The following is an 18,840-nucleotide window of genomic DNA, read 5'->3' as shown; positions in this document are numbered from 1 at the left end:
AAGACTAAAATTCTTGATGCTCAACTTTTTTTTTGATTTGCAACGAAGATTGATCAATCTTCCTGGCACACTGCATTTTAGAAGAATTGCAGGGTGGACATTTTTCTACTTTCTTCCTGGTGATTTCTTCTGGGCTTTTGGTGCAGGGCATTCTGGAGAAAATCGCAGGACGGGAGCAAGGCAGCTTGAAATGGATTTCCAGCCTTGCTCCAGCCTGTGTGTGACCCTTAAAGCAGTCCTGAAACTGGAAAAACATTACACGAGGACCCCATAAATTGGGGTTCAAGTGTGGCAATGAGGAGTGGTGGAGTTACGAGGGGCAGAGTCGTGGAAAGCACTCTGACAATCAATATACATTTTTTTTTAAATAAACTCTGCACAAAGAAATTCACAACAAGGAGAAACAGGACAGTACATTTGTTCTGGTTTAATTGGTTGCAAAGGATGCATTTTTTAATATCTTTTGGGGTTAAGGCACCCGCTACAGGGATCTTTGTGTGCCAGTAAATCTCATGGAATAATAATAATGGTAAGATAACTATGGTGGTTATTGCATTTTCTAATGAGATCTGGGTTTTGTCTAGCAACAGTTTTGAGTCAAAGTAGCATAGAGGGTTAATGTGTCTCCTCCACAGCACGGCAGATTTTTATTTTGTGTAGATAGGGAAGTGGGTTACTGCTTTTAATACAGAGATTCTTTTGTTACTGTTGTTCATAAATTGCAATCCTTATAATCTAGCACAGTGAGATATGAAAGCCAATGTGTGAATGCTAGACCTTGTAACACTCATTGTCTTATGTAAGACACCCTCTGTTCACTGATTTACACACTTGTATGATGTATTGTCAATGTATAATGTGTGTGTGATGAAAAGTGCTCTGACACCCTACAATGCGATAAAGCAAACACAAGGAGATGATGGACGTAGCACTGAAACTTTTCAGACACTCACTCCCAGTCACAGATCTGGGTTGAATCCATCATCATCCTTTAGCTCACTTCGCCACCTCAGTTCAGACCCAGCTACATGCAAATCAGTCTTGGCCCTGTGCCTCATGGGAACAGTCCAGCCCGAACTGCTAAGCCAGGTCTTCCCTGAACTGTAAACAAGCATCCTGGGACTGGTTTCTGTGTGACACCCTTCATCAGCTAGGCCAGCTTGAATCCAGTGGCAAAGTGAGCAAGGGACCCACGTCTGGGCATACCCTTCCAACTTAGGGCGAACAAAGCAAACACAAGGAGATGATGGACGAACCGCTGAAACTTTTCAGACACTCACCCCCAGTCACAGATCTGGTTTGAATCCATCAACATTCTTTACCTCAATTTGCCACCTCAGTTCAGACCCAGCTATACGTAAATCAGTCTTGACCCTGTGCCTCATGGGAACAGTCCAGCCTGAACTGCCAAGCCTGGTCTTCCCTGAATCGGAAACAAGCATCCTGGGACCGGTTTCTGGGTAACACCCTTCATCAAAGAAAAAACAAAGGAAATGATGGACGGAGCGTTGACAATACAAGCACTCACCCCCAGTCAACTGATCTGGGTTTAATCCATCACCGTTCTTTAGCCCACTCTGCCACCCCTGTTCAGACATGGCTATATGCAAATCAGTCTGACCCTGTGCCTCAAGGGAGCAGTCCAGCCCTAACCGCTAAGCCATGCCTTCCCTCGACCGGAAACAAGCTACTGAGGACCGGTTTCTGCCATTTCAGCCGTCTTCAGCCCGGCTTGCTTGAATCCAGTGGCAAAGTGAGCAAGGGACTCGCGTCTGAGCATACCCTGCCAACTTATGGCGAACAAAGAAAAACCAAAGGAAATGATGGACGGAGCGTTGACAATACAAGCACTCACCCCCAGTCAACTGATCTGGGTTTACTCCATCACCGTTCTTTAGCCCACTCTGCCACCCCAGTTCAGACATGGCCATATGCAAATCAGTCTGACCCTGTGCCTCATGGGAACAGTCCAGCCCGAACTGCCAAGCCATGCCTTCCCTGGACCGGAAACAATCTTTCTAGGACCGGTTTCTGGCCTTAGAGCCATCTTCAGCCAGGCTTGCTTGAATCCAGTGTCAAAGGGAGCAAGGGACTCATGTCTGAGCATACCCTGCCAATTTATGGCGAACAAAGCGGTACAAAAGGGGGTGGTGATGGACGGAGCATCTGAACCAATCAAACACTCACACCCAGTCAACAGATCTGGGTTTAATCCATCACCGTTCTTTAGCCGACTCAGCCACCCCCAGTTCAGACATGGCCATATGAAAATCAGTCTGACCCTGTGCCTGGGCTGACTGAAAGCTCCTATAAGTAATGTTACTATACTTCTAATTTTCCTTAAATCAACAGGAATTGGCTAATGCCAAACCTAACAAGCATTGGCATAGCCAATAGCTCTCGCCTTTGGGACCTTATAAGTGTTTATCCATGCAACAGTTGATGTTGTTGCACCAAGGATATTGTGCTGCATAACTACTTATTAGGTCCCAAAAGCGAGGCCTATTGGCTATGCCAATACTTGTTTGTAATCTTTGTAGGATGAAAACCTGAGTCAGGAAGATATCAGCTTGAAGCACAGAGCACCTGTAAATACGTGTATGTTATTTAATCATCGAAAGGAACAGTAGGTACACTCTAGAGCCCTTCATTGTTTTTTCAAAGGAAAGCCTTTGGGCAACTCCAGATCATTTTCTAGAATTTTTGATATAGAAACTTCAGAAAAGCTACAAAATAGGATAGGTAATTATTTCAGTGTATGTCAAATGGCAAGGGTTTCAACATTTATTTGCCTAGTGGTTTGGTTCAAAGGACTTGGCAAAGGTTAACCTGCAATGCATGGTGACCCAGTTTGCAAAATTGTTTCACTGCTGGGTATTTGCACCTAATTTACATGTTTCCTAGTATTCAATGTCGGAAGGCGTTGTTACAGGACAATCCTAAAGCACCAGGAGCACCACATAACCTGATCAAAAACACCAGAGCACTGCTAAGTTATAAAACAGGGTCGCAGCCAGTCACTATTGATAGGCTTTGAGGTGAACGCAACCGTGCTTCATATTACTTTGAGGCACTCCATGCTTTTTTAGGATATTTGAGAGGGTAGAGCAAATGAGGGACTGGCCGGGTAGCACTTTTGAATATATGACCAGAAGAGGTTTTCAGAATCTGACTACAACGAAGAAAAAAACAATTCTCCTGCGAGTACAACCATTGTAATAATACAGCATATTAACTGAATAGTTTGGCTGTATTTTGGCGCTGTAGCGAAGGTTAAATAAAAGTGTCCACAAAACTAATTACCTCTGGGTTGTCTTAAAATAATCCAAGCGTGTATTGGATTAGCTTGGAACAAATATATATTTTGCTTCACAAAGACTGTGCTGTTCCATTTACTGATTAGAAGGACATTACCCCAGTCAACTTGCTAGGGTAGGAGTTGCGCGAGCATCAACGATAAATTGAACCACTGCTGTAACTCGGCGCTCGATTGAGCCTTCCAACCAGCCGTGTAAGAAGCTCTGGCGCCCAACCAAGATTTTCTTTCTTTCCAGTATTTGACATACAGCTGAAGAGATGCAATAAAATTAAAGGGCAAGTTTCCAAGGAGAAAGGGGATAATTTGGAGAGAAAGGGAGGGGGCTTGAGCGAGACCGCTGTTAAAATAACTAGAATGCAAAGCTACACATAAAATAAAATAGAAAGAAAGCCTTTCTGCAGCTGACTGGCTCAATATGTGAACAAGTGGTGCCACATGTAAGCAGCATCGCGATCGGCGGTCTTTACTTTTGAAGCACTGCACTCATGCTTGTGGCGGCATCCACCTTGCGGGAGTGAGCAGCAGCAATATGTTTGCAATTAACGTGGCCGCGCCTCTGCTCACCCCCGCAAGGTGGATGCCTCCACAAGCACGAGTGCAGTGCTTCAAAAGGGAAGACCGATGGCTAAATGCCCTCGTAGTGCAGCGCATGCGCGCTGCCAAGGTGAGACCTAAAAAGGAGGGTGGACCCTTCCACATGAGAGTTACATAAGGGCACCTGCTCCCCATGCTTCTGGCAATTGGCAGTATGAATTAATCACTTAGACATGACCTAAAATAATAACATTTGCGTTTTGACAACATGTTTCCTGTATTCTGATGAATAGCTCAAAATCCATATCTCTATGTTTATTTAAATTTCGCATATGTTTTAGGGTGACCATTTTGTTTTTTTATTGGCAACAGGGGTTTTTTTGTGTTCAGCCCACTACATAAATTTGAATCACTGAAAACCAGTAGTTTTTCACTTATCACTACTATAATTTGAACAGTAACAAGAAAGCACTTTAAAATGTGTCCTACAGCTGCCTTAATGATCCCTGGCAGATAATGAAATAAAGAGAGACTGACTAAGGTAAAAATGTAATCAGACGATTTTTTAGAAAAGGCATATTTTAATATCACATGCAGGCCATTTCAGTATTTTAAACGGACAAAGGGCCCATATTTTTGTTTCTGGGAATGGTGCAACCACCCTCATGATTGGAATCTATTTTACACGTATTTCACTTGCAATACAGCCTCACTTAATTAACCTTATCTTGTTTTGCCCCTAGCCGAGGCTCTGACGCTCATCCCTGGGGGATGACCTATCTCAAGTACAGTCTATCTGCTTCTACCAGCCCCTGCACTGGGCTGGTGTCCCGATTGGCCCGAGCCGCCGTCAGTCAGGAGACGGGTCTCGTGCAGCCAGGCTGCTCTTCCGGTGGGAGGGTGAAGCCGCTGATGGAGAGCTAGAGGCGGGCAGAGGGCGGCGCTGCGAGAGGGCTGGGGACGAGCAGGCTGTCCAGAGACCGGGAGGCGCGCCGCTCTGTGGGGCTCGCAGGTTGGAACGGGCTCTGGATACCTTGACGTCTGCCTGGTTGTGGAAGGAGAGTCCGGGGAGAGGTGCCAGAGCGAGGACGAGAAGGGCACGGTAAGCGGTTAACGGGGACAGCTGCAGGCGTGGAGCACCGGGAGATTCCACTCCTAATTGGGGGGTGGGGGGCAGCGGGCGAGGGTTATCTATACCGTTGAGGAGGGGGTACTTGGAGGGAAGAGAGGAGTGACAGGGTTGAGGGTGTAGAACTGGACTGCTATGATGATGGTGCTAGGGAGAGAGGAATAACTGTGCAAGGTGCAGTGGGCGTGAGAAGTGAGAGGTAGTGATGGTCTCGAAAGAGGAGGGGGAGCTGTAGACTAAGGGGAGCCAAGACAGGCGACTGAGCGAGCCTGTGTGATGGAATAAAGGACAGAAGATGGGTAGTGATGGATTCCCTGTAAGGAGAGAAAGGGCGGAGTGTGTGGAGGGTGATGTCATCTGTGAGGGTTGAGGGGGCGATGGGCTCATTGTGAAGGTTGGTAGGGTAGGAGGTGAGAGGCATGTGCTCTGTTCTTTGTGACATGGTTAGGGCAGATGGGGGGTGTGGGCGGTTGCCCCTCTGTCTGTGATGGGGTGTTGAGAGTAATGGCAAAGGAAAAGGCAAGCGATGGGCACCATGTGGGAGAGGTGAAAAGATGAGGTGTGGTAGGGGCTCAGCGTGAGAGGAAGTGGTGAGAGGAGTGATGTAATCCGTGCGAGAGGAAGTAGTGAGGGGCTCGTAAATGGGTGTAGGAGAAAGATCAGAACGCTTTGTGAAGGGGAAGGACATGCTAGGGTTGGTGTGAAGGGACGCGGAGACGAGGTTGAAGGCTGTGATTGGCTCGCTGGAGAGGAATGCGAGAATGAAGGAAGCGATCTCTTCGGTTTGAAGGGAGGAAGGACCGGCTGAGGATGATGTGCTTTGTGTACACTCCGTCATCATAGTAAATGTGCTCGCTGTTAGATGAGAGGCCGGGCTGGTGGTGTTAAGGGAGGAAGGGCAGGAAGAGGCTGTCTCTGTCAGTGGTGCTGGAACAATTTGTTTAGTGGCAGTGCCAGAACGATTATTTTTAAGCTGCACAATGTAAGCCAGCAATCGTGGGAATCCCTCGATTACAGAAAGGCGGGTGCTGCAGCTGTAACACCTGCGCTTACTTGTTCCCTCGTCTCTGGGCTGGATGTGAAGGGGACATGACAGCTGGAGGAAGGAGAGCGGTCAGATGAGAGTGGTAGGCTCTGTCAGAGAATAAGACATTGGTGGTTTCTGCGTGAAAAGTCAACAAGAGAGTAACTGATTATGGATGGAAACGAGTTTGATGAGCTCAGGGTGAAAGGACAGGCGGGTAACTAGCTCTGTGAAGAGAGTGGCCAGGTATGTGGGAAAGGACAGGAGTGGACAACGCCGGCAATAGGCTGCGTGTGAAAAAGCAGAAGTCGAGGAAAGCCATGGACTTCAGACGAGAGGAGGGGGCGATCGGATCTGTGAAAGGGGGAGGTGAGAAGAGTGATTAAGTCTGGGAGGGTCGACGAAGGTGATCGATGGCCCCTGCGAGAAATGACATAGATGAGAGCGATGTGTTCGCGGGGAGATATCAAGACGAGGAAGGCCCTGGCTCAGCGTGAAAAGATGAGAGCGGTGTGTTGTCAGTGACATTTCAGGATGCTCAGAGCAGTGGAATCAGCGTGGAAGGAAAGCAAGGGGACCGGGTGAGAGGGATTGGCTTTTGTGAGAAAAGTGAAAGGAGAGAAAAGCTGCCCGATGAAGCGGAGAGCTGTGGGTGAACGGGCAATGGAGAGCGACGGGCTCTTGGTGACAAGTGAAGGGAGAGTGGATGGGGAGTGTGAACGGATGTGGGTGAAAGGACAGAGGATGAATGGAAGTAAGATCATTTGAGGAGTGCGATGGATACGGTGAAAGGACGGACAAGGTGAAGCAGTTGGTGAGGTGTGAGATGAGTTCGGCGTTGGGCTGTGAGAGTGAAAGAGCCTTTGCTGCTTGTGATAGGGGCTGAAGGCAGCGACGAGGCTCTTCGCGAGGACAGGACTGCCGAGGGGCAGCGAGCTGTGAGGCGGGCAGCGAGCTGTGAGGCGGGCAGTGTGCAGAGGGAGGGTGTGGAGGATGGAGAGCACGCGGCGGGTGAGGAGGGAGGGCTACGCTTGGTGTGGACCTCCTATCATTTATAACACTAAGGTATTGGACGAGAGAGTGAAAGGGCCTTTGCTGGCTTGTGCTGCTTGTGTTAGGGGCTGTGGGCAGCTGAGGCGCTGTTGGCGAGGGGAGGGCCGGTGGAGGACGCCCGGCTGTGAGGTGGGCATTGTGCAGGGGGATGGTGCGGAGGATGGGGATTACTCGATGTGTGAAGAGGAAGGCTACGGCAGTGGAAGGGAAAGATGGGCGTGCTTGCGTTCTGTGGGGCTGATATGCCTGTGTTTGAGGGGAGCTGATGGTGGCACCCTGGGCGGGGCTCTGCTGGCACGTCATCTATCCGACCTAAGGGTATTTCTAATGGGGGTGGGATAGCGTGCACATTGTCGCGAGAGGCGGGGTGGATGGTGCCCGGAACGGCAGTGAGATGAGGATGCGCGCAGCCTCGGGGGAGGAAGTGCCTGTAGGTGGGAGGGTAGCATGTGTACCCTGTCAGTGGGAGGGGATTAGAGGGCTCCTCATACGAAGACCGAGGCGCTGGAAGGGGCGTGCGCACGTTGGGCAAGGTTATGTGCTGAGGAAGGTGAGATTCGAGCACGGGGAGGGCCCAGATGCCGTAGTGTTGTCAGGTTCAGGGTATGGAGGGGTGGAGGTGCTGCATCGTGCAAGGTCAAGACGTGAGAGGGGCAAGCTCGCAGGTTAATGGAATGGGAGTATTGTGATGGCAGGGTAGGCTGAGGCACTGGTGTGCTCAAGGCATGAAACATCGGACTTGTCTAGATGCCCAATTCGTTTGAAGTGGGGTCACAGGAGGGGGAGGGAGGCAGTGCAGGTTAAGGGCTCTGACATGCACATGACATGCTCATGATTTAGATCGTCGGGTGGAAATGACCACATTGTTCAAGAGGGGAGGTTGGTCGGATTTACATCTTAAGTTCTGGAAACAAGGAATTATGATTAATACCTGTCTTAGCATTTATAAGATGCAAAGATTTGTTCCTCAGGGACGACCAGTCTTCCCCTTCCCCTGGGGTTAGTGGACGCACATTTACTAAAACAACAATATAAGGTGTGGTTTGAGGTGGCAAATTTTTAAGTTTGAATTTATTTGAGAAAAAAGAAAATCAGAAAGGAAGGGGGGGGGGGAAGAAACAGGAAATGGGATATGAGAACAGTATACATCATACAGAGAAAACAATTGCAATTGGGGTGGCAAATTTAAGATTGAATCTGGGCTACTAACGGGCAATGGCACGAGGAACGTTCCATAGCAGTGGTCTTTTGTGATCTACCCTCATTTTCAGGTATTTGAGACCCTGAAGATTTGTTCTTGTTCACGGAGTTTATTACCTGATTACCATTCTGGGTTAAGCCTTCTGCATCCACAGGGGGACTAAAGTTGCTTGTTTGTCCCTTTGTTCTCCCAACCTGTATTATGCTTTGCCCCGGGCAATCTGATAAAACAGCTTCCCCACTTCTATTTTTACCCATTTGCTTATTTAGGCTGGATCTTGTTTCTGCGTGTTGCACGCAAGTATTTAAGTGTTGGCTCTCTATGCGTAATAGCCGTTTTTCAATATCAGCCAATTTATGTAAAACAGTTTTTAAATGAACATTCATCACTGCTTCCAGCTTAATCCAGAAGTTTTCCTCCATGCACTGTTGTATATTCGGTGTAATCAGTGTAGGTGTTATCTCTGTCAGGGAAGAATCTAAGCTTAACTCGGGTATTGATTCAGATGTTATCTCTATAGTCTCTTGCGTACCCTTTTTTACTGGGGGTTTAGATGTATGCTGTTTACGTGGTCTGGTAGTTATCTGTCCCTTTCCTTTTTTACCCAATAGGGACGGACAACTTCCACTTTTTTGTTTGGATTTCTGTGCCCTCGTTACTACAGTCGGTTTATCTCTTATAGTGGAGGAATCTTGAATTTCCTGGGTACTGGGGGAATCGGGCAACAACGAGGAGCACCCATTAATTTGTGGTCCTCCATCCACCTGCCCCTCGTTAGAATTTATGCTGGTAGTAGCATAACGACTCTGGAGTGTTTGTGAATCAAGAGACAACCTGCGTTCAGTTAGCTTAATTTCATTTATAATTGCAGATTCTGCTCTTACTAAGAAAGCGTCCAGAGTACCTACTACCCCTTTCCCTTCCTTTGGTTTTGCCATCGCTAATATAACTTCACAAAACATTATCAGATACCAAGCAAACCAGGATATAAAGCCCTGGAAATGACGTAATCTGCGCAAATGTCACTCAGCAAACAATAACCAGCACCTGGCAAGGATACGGAAGAAATATATCAACCAGTCCACCATGCAAATTTTGGGCCAAAGTCTTACTCAATCCAGACGGTCAGATGTTAATGCCGTGGCCCAGCCTGGCCTTCTTCGGCCCCTGACGGCCACATACGGCCTGCCCTTTGCCCGGGCTTAGCCCTGCGCCCACCCGCGCGCGTCCCACGTTGCGGGAATCCACAAATGGTTAAATCGCCTCTGTTAACAAGGAGGGAGGGGCTACTGGTCCGCTATCAGCCCGCTGGTTCCTGGGGCTTAGAGTTTCAATCGGTGCCGGTCCCCAGCTGCCTCACCATTCCACAGGCGCGAAGCGTCTCCTGCGGAGCGGGAGACGCGAGAAGTAGATAAGCCCCCAATAGCAAGGGGGGAGGGGCTGCTGGTCCGCTATCGGCCCGCTGGTTCCTGGGGCTTAGAGTTTCAATCAGTGGCGGTCCCCAGCTGCCTCACCAGTCCACAGACGCAAGAAGTAGATAAGCCCCCGATAGCAAGGTGGGAGGGGCTGCTGGTCCGCTATCGGCCTGCTGGTTCCTGGGACTTAGAGTTTCAATCAGTGCCAGTCCCCAGCTGCCTCACCAGTCCACAGGCAAGGAGGCGCCTGACGCTCAGAAATCACTTCGCTCCCAAAGAATGGGCTGCGGGGCTCTCCTACACCCCCACTTTCCCTTTGTGGCCAGTTAGCTCTCTCTGAAGCCCATCGTTGGCCCTCACCCGCAAAGATCGCAAAACTAAACGGCTTGGGGTATCTCTCCTTGTCTTGTGACAGTCGTTTCGGTCTTGGTGTGGCTCACAAAGCCGGGGTATTTTCCCAGGAGTTAAAGCCCTCACGTGCAGCTTTGGTTTTTGTAGCTCTATGGAAAACGCCACATGTTACTATTCACAGTCTAAATCCTTTGGGTGTGGGAGGGTCAGAGCCTTCTTGACAATTTCGTAATGCACAAATCAAATAACCCATTTCCCATGAACATCTATCTACACGTTACCATGTCGCATCGTACACCGGTTCTTCTAGTCTGTAGGCCTCACCCCCCCAATAAGCGTAAAACTCCAGGCAGCTCGTTTTGACAGGGTTATTGATTTCCATGCCACTTGCCTTCCATCCAAAAGATCACAGAGATGTCAACATCTAAAGGTGGTGTCAGTCGTCACATTTTATTCGGAAGACTTTGATTTTCAAAAAGAACTTGACATCTTTAACGGCTGATGGTGATTACAGGTCCCGCAGTTAGTGGTTCGTACCCTCACACCCCCCTCACACACCTCCATTGCGGCTCTCGGTGCGGTTGGTGATGCCCACAGACACCACCTGCAGGCTGTAGGGCTCGCAGGTAAATCCGGTGCTGCTTTTATACTACATAGATGGCAGATGATGCTCACAGACGCCACAATTAAGGCTCGCAGGAGCACTGGTTGATGCCCACAAATACCACAGGGAGTGATGACAGTAGCGTTTGTTGATGCCCACAGATACCACTGGTAGTGCTCGCAGGTTAATTTGTTTATACGCATAGGTACAAGGTGGCGTCCAGACACCACAGGTGGTGCTCACAGGTCCATTTGCGGATGCTCATAGAGTCATAGTTACCACACTTATCTTTGTTGTCAGGTGAATCTGGTGCTGTTTTGATGCCAGATCCCAAAAGGAGCTACCATGGATGTGCTTGCAGATGCATTTGTCACTTCTCATGCATACCTCCAGTGATGTAGACGGTGCCAGCTATATTTGGTAATGCTCATAGGTGTAGCTGGTAGTATTGCAAACCACACCAGTGCAGTTTATGGTTTCTTACAGATACCCCAGGTGCAGTTGCTGAAACTCGCAGTTGTCACATGTGAAGCTGTGGATGGTGCAAACTCCAGTAAAACTTGACAGGAACGATATCGTTGGCTAGCAGTACCTACAGGTACCACTAAGTTTACTTGGAAGTGAAGAGGAAATGGAATCAAATGGATATTGAGAGCGGGTAAGAGGAGGGAAGTGGCTGGCATTGGTGTCCATCCTCCTCCTACAGAGGTGGCCCTGCTGTAGAGATATAGAGCCCAGCCGCTCTCGTTTTTAAGAGCTGAGCAATCCTGCATTACCCATGTCAGTGTTCAACTTTTTCATTTCAAATAGCCTTTGGTGAAGAGTTGGGGCGTTATTAATGCAGGGCAGGCCAGTAATAATAATGTATTCAATTATAATAATACCTGATAAGAGTTCAGTGATGGATCATTACTGTAGCTTGCACTAGGGAGGACAGTGACTGGGTTCTGTTGTGGTGTTGTAAATTGTGATTTCTTGACCACTGTAATTTCAATCATGAGCTCTCTGATGCCTGGCATAAAGTCGAAGGGGACATCATTTACAGGGGGTTTGTGTTAGCCATAAAGTTGTCTAATGTGGCCCAAATAGCTCTTGATTTCGTTTTCGAGGGGGTGCTGTGAAGTCAAATGTTATCGCACCCCTATTGAAAGAAATGCGGTCCTCCAGACTTTTGATGAGTAGCTTTTTTTTCCAGTTGCTAAGGATGAGGTTACACACTAGTTTGAATAAAATATCTAATGAGTATCCATCTTCCTCATTATTTAGTTGTGAGCCAAATGGACCTGTAAGAAAAAAGTTGAATTCTCTACGGGGATGAATTAGAAAGAGTGTGCTGATGAACTCAAACATGTCGTCCCAATATTTTGCTTAGGATGGACAGTGGAAGAACATATTTTAAAGGTTGCAGTTCCAACATGGGGGTGTTTCTCCTAGTCTTAGTTTATGCAGGCGAAATGGAGTATAAAAAGTTCTTGTATCAGCATAAATTTAGTTTGAGCCAGAACTGGGGAAATCGTGTACAGAAAATGGGAGTTCAGGATTTTGGTCCATTGCTTAGTGCTCTCGAGTGTCGGGCCATCCCTAGTCCATTTTTCACAAGTGTTTTACATGAGTGTAGGTGTTGTTGAGCTTAAATATTTATATATTCTGGAGACCTTGTGTTACGCTTGGATAAGTGTGCTAGCAAACTGAGGTAATGATGGTGTTTTATCAGTGTAGGTCAGTTTTCGGATGTAGGCTTTACATTTAGAACGTTATAGAAATCTAAATTAGATAGGGAATATGTGTGATGTGAGTTCGCAAAGGAAAGCAGGAGTTTGTTTGAACCTAATTGGTTAGTAGTGAGAATTCCTCATAATGCCCACTCCTTCCATTGGATCAGAAGACCATGTAACTTGATCATAGGTTTATTCCATATAGAGGCTAGGTTAGATGTGTGCATTTTGTTTTCTAGGAGAGAGCCTATTTTTAGTATGTCCTATCTCATGTTGTTTATCATGTATTTTCAGTGTGGCAGGGTAACCTTCTCCATTGAGATGAATGAAATAAGATTCCCACAGGGATTAACAGATGTTTCGAGTTCTAACCAAACTGGTGTGTAGCCATCCCTCCGGATTAGCTCTAGTGGGTACATTGCTTGAATAAGAAATCAGTTTGATAAGTTTTAAAACTAGGTAAATTTTTTTAAACGTATTTTCATCACACTAATGCAAGAGTGGACAATACATAGCAGGTGCAGAGATACATCACAGTTTAACATAAGGTTCTTGCTTTACATTTAGGGTCTGGAAGATCCTTTAAAACAGACTACAAAACAAACAGTGAGAACGCTCTTCGTTTACTCCCTAACACCCCCACTATCATCATGCTTGAGGCTAGCGTGCATTTAGGTCTATCCCTCGATATATTTGCCAAGGACCCCATATTTTTCCCCACTTCTTGGGGCATCCCCTGCTGCAATACACCATTTCCTCCACCAACAATCAAGGTAATTTTCCCAACCCGCCACCGATGGCAGGAGCTGCGTCCCCCATCTCCTTGCAATATTCTGTTTAGCCAGCCCTGCTGCCAGTGCCAACCATATCTGGAAATGTCGGGACCAGTCTGTCTTCCCCTGCATCTCAGGATTTTGGGTAGTCTCCGTTTTTTAAGTGAGGATCTAGGCTTCTTCCCGTGCCAGAGGAAGTTAATGACTCCATCTATTTTCTTCATAAATTCGTAACATATTGATTAAATAATTTATGATGGATGCAATCATCATTTTTACTGTTTCTATCTTTCGTCACCTTGCTAAAACCTTCGGTGACGATCCATCTAGTAAGTCTGTTTGTTTCTTTAGTCAGTGCTTTGTTGTGGCTGAGCAAGTTCACAAAATTGTTGGAGAATTCAAGTCCGAGGTATTTTGATGTGATGTTGATGCCAAGCCAGTCCCGAGTATCCCAAAAGATCTTTGGAGCCTATGCTATTTATTAAGATAACATCAGACTTGTCTTTGTTGAGGTTGTATCCTGAGGTTTTAGCACATTCAGCTATGTAATTCATTATTTGTGGGACAGACTGGTCAGCTATCCTTTGTTACTATCAAAATATCGTATGCGTATGCTGCTACTTAACTGTTGTTTTTTTCTGAATCTTACTACCAAGTCATATGTTTGCCAGAAGGGATTCAAGTGCCAGAAGAAAGAGGGAAGGAGAAAGCATGCATCCTTAGCATGTGACCTGGTGTAGCGAAAGGCTTGAGAGAGGAAGCCACCGGTTCAGACTGTGGCACTGGGATTAGAGTATAGAGCCATGACCATTGGGATAAAAGAGGTGCCAAGGTTGAAGTTGTGTAGCACTGCGACGAGGTACCTCCAGTTCTCTTTGTCAAATGCTTTTTCAGCGTCCAATGTGATAGTGACTGTTGGTGTGGTAGTAGTTTAAGCTTTGTTTTTCACGTGACACAGTAGTCTAGTGTTGGCACTGGAGAGACAGTTTTTTCGGAAGCACATTTGAGAGGAATGTAAAGATTTGGGCATTTATTTTTGTATTCTGCTAGCAAGGATCTTAGCATAGATTTTACTATCCATATTGATCAGGGATATTGGTCTGTAGTTTGTAGAGAGTCTTTTCCTTCTTTTTCTATAACCGCGATTATGGCCTCGCGCTGTACCTGAAATTGTGCCTGTGTTGGCAAAGTGTATGTACAGTTTGAGAAGCGAATCACAGAGTAATTCTCCAAATGTTTTGTAGAAGAGGGATTAGAAGCTGTCTGGTTCTGTCTGGTCCCAGGGCTTTTCCAGTTTTTAGATTCTTGATGACCCTTGTAATTCCCTGGGTAGAGATAGGGGAATTTGTATCCTTTTCTTCTTCGTTAAGTGAGAGGAGGGATGGATTGTTTAAGTATTTTTCGTAGTTATTTTCCTCATTTGGGAATATAAAATCTCATAGTATTCTTTGAAGGTGTCAATTTGTTTCTGGCTTTGTTAGTATCTTTTAATTTTTAACCCTTAATGACTGATACAGTTCTTCTGTTTATATTCTAGATAGGCTGCCAGCATCTTCCCTGCCTTGTTTGATTCACAGAAAGTTATGCTCTTTTGTTTGTTTGTCCAAGTCCCTTCTCGCTTTTGATTAAGAGCTGATTATATTCTTATTTTTTTGTAGTAAGCGATGCGAGACAGGACTCTTCTCTGGAGCATGTATGGAGATGTGCAAATTTGTTTATCTTTTTTTCAAGGTTTTGAGTAGCTTTGAGTAGTTTGGTTGTTCGTTTTTGATATTATTTTATTTATTCAATTTTTGTGGCATTATGTAATGTTTACTTTTATTGGTCTCTTGTTATTGACACAAAATGTTCATATATAAAGCAGCACCTGAGTCCATGGACTGATGATCACTACAGAACATGCTTAATAATTGTATGAGATAGGCATGACAATCTGCAAATATTTTTGGTATTCCATCTACATACATGCAATGATGTATTATCATCTTTATGTATTTATTTTGCTTTTGCTTTTACTGTACAATTATAAAATGTATTAAAGGTTTTTTAAATCAAAATGATTGCAGGGCAGGCCAACGTATGTCAAGGAGGGCCTTACCTAGGACAGATATTCAAGATAGCCAATGACTGCGCAAATTAGTTCCACTTAGATTCACTGTAAGTAAATGTATCCTATGCGGCTAGCCTGAAAATCAGGCTTGGATCAGACCCTCCCTGAGCTTCTAGTGAGTACCCCCCATATAAGAACCATCTCTTATATTTGTTTTATTATTGTTTATCCTGCCCCTCTACCTTGAAGCAGCCTTCTTGGGCTGCATAAAGCATGGAACTTGTAATTACTTTTCTAATCCTAATATACAGTATAATAATTTCCTACGAGCCGTTTCCTTTCCTCTGTTAAGCCAAGCAGTGTAGACATACTGACTGCGTTTAGTTTGTTTTCTTCTGTCCATATTTTTGCGTTTATTTTTATTAGTTTTGTTCTGTTTTTACCACTGTGCACATTTCATACCAGAGATCAGTTCTTTGCTTCCATGATTACTAAAGAGCACAAAGTTAAGACTTTGCACAGCAGGATTTGCTGTTGTTTTATTTTCCCTCCAAAGCTTAGGCAGTTCGTGTGCAAAGCATGGCTGGTTCTAGGTTTTTGAAAGTGACACACAGAGAATACTGGAGAAAACAACACAGGCTTTTGGCACCCATGGTCTCTTAAGCATAGGTTAAAAGGTACTTGTAAAATGTTGGAGTTGAAAAGGCACATGCTTTCCCTGATTAAAGTTAGCATCCATGATATTTTGTCATTCTGTAGAGACGTCAGCAATATTTTCCTCATAGAAGGGTCCTTTTGAAGAAAGAAAGTAGACCGCCAGCCTGCTCTACAATGACCTTCATTTGTAGAACCTTCACGAATGCCTTTTTAAGAGAGTGAGAGCTAACCCATCTTGATACAGTCAGACCTTGTGTCCAGAGTCAGCAGACCATCAAATAAAGGGATGCTGTATGCCCACAAGGTGCACTAAAAATACAAATGGTTCCTGAGAAACATGTTTACTATATGAGAAGAACACAGAGGCAGTTGAATCTACTTGCAGCAAGGATATTTTGCTTCCCTTTTTTAATACAGACAGATAAAAAACATGGCTACTCAATTCACAATCTAAGTAATGTGGTGTATGCATAAAGCATAAAGTTGTCCCTTCAGGAAAAAATACAGAGTAAAATAACATAAATAAAAATGCACTGTTCGTGTGCAACATTTCTACTCTGAAGAATAGAAGTCAATCCCCATTTTCTGGCAGAGAGCATTTTTCTGGTATACAACTTTTTACGTGACACCTAGATTACCCCCATAAAAAACTCACGCACACACACTTCTTTCATTGTCAAGAGACATGGCATAAAAAGAATAACATGCCACACTGAATAGCATCAGCGTGAGATTACAGGAACCCTGAGACTTTGCTCTGGTTTTCCTAAACACGCAGCTCAGATCTCTGATATCGCTTGGGAGAGGGAGCATCTCAAAGATGTGATGCTTGTGCGTGTTGGGACGTGATTACACCAACCAGGAAGCATTGGAAAATGGTATTTGGAAAATCATTAGACAGCATGCCCTATATTTACGCCATGTTCTTATGGAATCGCTTGTTCAACATCATCAGAGTGTGGCATGGAGTGCAGCCCCCATCCCCATATAAAATCAAGAGAGCGAGTGAGGTGGAGATAAAGGGTTGGGGGGCAACTTTGGACAGAAAAGGGAATGAAGAGGCTTTATGGAGGGAGTTGTGGCACACATGGTAATCAAAAAAGTATGAAATGAGGTGGCTATAAGGGGTTCGAGGTCACCCAATTTAAACAAAACCAAAAAAAGGACAATTTCAGCTCTGCTTCCGAGTCATGACCCACTCTATGGACCAGACAGCATTGTCTTACTTTCTGGAACAAACAACTTGTAGGGAAAGGCAACAATAAACAAAAAAAATACCTGGTGGTGTGTATTATTTTTTTTATATAAGAAGACATAATAATCATAAAGGAGTGGATTTTACTGTGGAGTTGACACCACAGTAAGGAGGAATCGCCTGAGAAGACTTAGAATAAATATTTGCACAGCTTATATTTTGAGAGGTACAGATTTTGTCAGGAATCTTGTGATTTGTTTTTGTCCTCGACCAAAGCCAGGATTAGAACCCAAGCCCTACCAAGTTCGGAACAAATCCGATGTTCTGTACTCTCTCCCCCGAAATATATAGTTTAGTGAGCAAAGTAAGTATGACCCCTCACGCAAAGCTGTTGTGTTCAGTTTTTGAAGCACTCCATAGTTTGTTCTGAGAATTTGAAACCGGCTTTCACCTAATGTTTGGTTTTGTTCTCTCTGCAGTGTAGCTGGCTGCATTGTGCGAGTACCTCTTGCACCACATCACTTAACATTTATAGTTCTGATTCATTAGCACCCTGTGTGCAGGCCAAGAGCTGCAAAGTTGACACTAACACATCAACTGCAATAAATCACCCACCAGCCGTAAGATAATTACTTTTAGTGGTCCAGTCGAGTAGACTAATGCACCACCTGCAGAAATCTGCGTTGATCACATGTTGAAATCCACACATGCTCACTTATCTGCTTATCCTTCTCAGGCTGATAAGTTAGTGCAGCTGAGATGGATAACAGTGGAACCACTGTCCGTATTTGTGTAGAGCATTTTGTACTTCTTGCATGGCCACGTAGTCCTGTCGGTGGTCCAGGGATTGGGCTTCATAGCTGATCACAGTTGTGCATTTGGTACTTCAGTTTTCAATTGGGCTTCTTAAAGTGGTTGTATGCAAATGTGGATTTGGTGGTGGTGGTGGTTGGGCCATTGACTATTGAAGAGGGCAATCCATAGCAAGCATAGAGTGCATATTTCAGTCATGCATTTTTGGCTCGTTTCAGGAGTGCCAGTTTTGTAATAATTGTGGTAGTGATTGTTGGAGATAGTTTTGGAAATAATGCATATAAAATGGATTGACTTTGCAATATGGAGCAGGTGTTGCTGGATGTGCGTGGGGAGTTGATGATTTATACTCATTCGTGATAGGTTATGTGAGCACCCAGGATGAACAGCCATGTGAATGAGTGCAATAAACTGTTGCTGGACATGTTGGAGTAACAGTGCATTGAGATGAACAGGTTCAAAAGAGCAGTAGAATAGAACTGTCTTTGAGAGACACCTTGAGATAGATCTAGAATGGCTTCAAACTATTTTTGGATGTTAATTCAGTTAGCCAAGATGAATTGCAAACAGTCCTTTAATGATCAAGACAGGAGCAAAAAAGAACTGGACAGGATTATTTGTGCTCCGAATCAGTCTGAGCAGAAGGGAGCAGGGCGAAGGAAGGAAGCCGTGCTAGGGGAGTAGTAGAACGCCTTGACTACAGTTTCTTGCTCTCTTCAACCTTGAGGCCTACTCTTCTAACAGGGGCTGTTGCTGTACTATTCAAGACGTGTGCTGTTGCATATAGTAAGGATAGAGGTTATCACACAACAGCAGTTGGATCAATCAAACTAAACAGCATGGTTTTGGTTAATTTCACAGACACACTTGGGTAATGGTACTTTTCCCTCACACAGTAGACAAAAGGGTATGCTTGCATATATTTTGTAGGGTTCTGGCATGGAAAGAGAATAGATGTTGCATTTGCATACCGAGCAGGATCTTTAGTTTACTTCTTCACACTAGTT

General features: G+C 45.3%; 1 protein-coding gene across 2 annotated transcripts in view; it reads left to right on the top strand.

The window, feature by feature from the left end:
• The window catches only part of LOC147672090 (coronin-1C-like), a 501,805-nt gene that overhangs the window by 111,072 nt on the left and 371,893 nt on the right, over positions 1–18,840 (top strand). Inside the window, exon 1 of one of the 2 annotated variants that reach the window (XM_086948043.1) lies at positions 4,756–4,955. The exons of the other annotated variant lie outside the window; for it this stretch is intronic. The gene's annotated coding sequence lies outside the window, so the exon portion shown is untranslated. Of the gene's footprint in view, positions 1–4,755; positions 4,956–18,840 lie in introns of those variants that run through there. 2 annotated transcript variants of the gene reach the window in all.

The sequence above is a fragment of the Lissotriton vulgaris genome, unplaced genomic scaffold, assembly GCF_964263255.1.
Source record: "Lissotriton vulgaris unplaced genomic scaffold, aLisVul1.2 SCAFFOLD_468, whole genome shotgun sequence".
Classification (NCBI taxonomy): domain Eukaryota; kingdom Metazoa; phylum Chordata; class Amphibia; order Caudata; family Salamandridae; genus Lissotriton; species Lissotriton vulgaris.
Note: the sequence above shows the minus strand (reverse complement) of the source record. Positions and strands in the feature narration are given on the sequence as shown.